Below are 1,835 nucleotides of genomic sequence, written 5' to 3'. Positions count from 1 at the left end.
AAGCTTTACTTGCTATTAGCAAAAATGCTTCGGGAACCTCGTACGAAAGGCGCTGGATGGGGTGTAAATTAAATAAAACTGTGTCCGGCTCCAATAGCCATCTGATTGTAACCTAATCCTTGCCCTGCTCTGAGAGGGACACTGCGCTCAAAGCCAGGACGACAGCGGCTCCAAGAAGATTAAATAAAGAGGGGTGTGTGTGTGTGTGTGTGTGTGTGTGTGTGTGTGTGTGTGTGTAGGTTGCAATGCTGGCCTATTTTACTGCCAGGGAATGAGAGATGTCCTGAGATTTCAGTCCCATCATCTGTTATTTTGTGTATATGTGGAGAATGTTTAGTAAAACTGTACAAACAAATGTAGCTGTAATTATCTTAAGCCTCATTTGCACACCTTGTTCCAAAGCAATTATTAAAAAGATTTTGAAAACAATTAGCATCTCTAAACAAAGATAATCTATTGTCAGTAGCTGAGACTGGCAGCAGATAAGAACAATGCGGGAAGATAAGGGGAGCAGAATGGTAGAAGGAGAGTGACTTTATAACTATACTTATCTCTGATTAGATAAGTTCAAAACAGAATTTTAAGTACACTTCAAAAATGCTTTTGATTTAAATGCACCCTCTTAGTGAATGCGAAGAACAAACTCTTGGCTCTTTAAACTTGCTTGTCTTCTTCAAATATGTTTTGATTACATGAGCCAGAGCCCAGCTCCACAGAACCATTTATATATTAATACATAAGTGGAGGAGCACTGGGTAAATTTCCTCTTGTATTATTTATATGGTTTCAAAATAATGTGCCTAGTTCAGTGCACCCTGCAATGTACATTTTAAACTCATGAAGAGTTTCACCCCCCTGGCTGTCTCTCCAGAGATTCCAAGTAGAGAGTGCTGCTTCTCCCCTGAACTCCCACACAATGCATTTTTGCATCCTTAAAATTCTGCAGTATCCCATGCAATTAGACCTTGGAGATAAATGCTGATATTTCATTACCTTTAGAGTTATTTTTAAAATGCATTTAATGGGTGCATAGAATTTCTTTTCTTTCTTCTTTTTCTTCTCTTTTTCTTTTCTTTCTTTCTTTCTTTCTTTCTTTCTCTTTCTTTTTTTGTGTGTGCACATTATTTCAAAAGAGCCCCTACCATATGGTGTGCCCAATGACTTACTTTCTAAACTGGAAGCCTGGCACCGCTGAGCTGAAGCCCATGTGTCCGGTAATTTTCCCTCGCCGTCTTATTTTAGTGCTCATGATGTTTCAGATGAAGTCTTAAGGAGCTGCAGTGTCCTGCCAGAAGGAACGTCTCTGCTTGGAATAGTCCTTATTGACATGGCAGCTGTGTGAAGACCGGAACGGAGGCTTACACTCCGCTCTAAAAATCAGTTAATACCCTCAAGTCTGGAGCAAGTGAGCAGAATTAAAATGTGTGTGTAGGGGTAGAGGGTCTGTAAGTATAGCCACGTCTCTTAAAAGACAAACGGTAAGTTGAGTATGGGGTGTACTTTATAATTAACAATTTTGTATGAGGAAATGAGGCGTAGCTTGGACAAATAAGGGCAGGTATAAATTTACAGGAGATGACAAGGAGCAGAAAGATGGCAATTAGACACCAATATGACCACCTTTTTTCTGCTTCCTCTGGACCTCTCTGCCCACTTCTTTTCATCTTTCTTCAAAAGGAACAAGGACCTGAGAGACGTTGGCGACAACTGGGGAGATGACTGCGTGGGTGCCGGGACTGCGGGCATTGCGTTGATGAGATGTGGTCCTAGTCCTCAGAGGCCGTGCCGGGGCCCGCCGGCCTTTCTCCTTGCGTTTAATCCAGTAGATCACGGAA

Source organism: Ursus maritimus, unplaced genomic scaffold, assembly GCF_017311325.1.
Source record: "Ursus maritimus isolate PB19 unplaced genomic scaffold, ASM1731132v1 scaffold_25, whole genome shotgun sequence".
In the NCBI taxonomy this organism is placed as follows: domain Eukaryota; kingdom Metazoa; phylum Chordata; class Mammalia; order Carnivora; family Ursidae; genus Ursus; species Ursus maritimus.
This window is presented reverse-complemented; position numbering follows the sequence as displayed.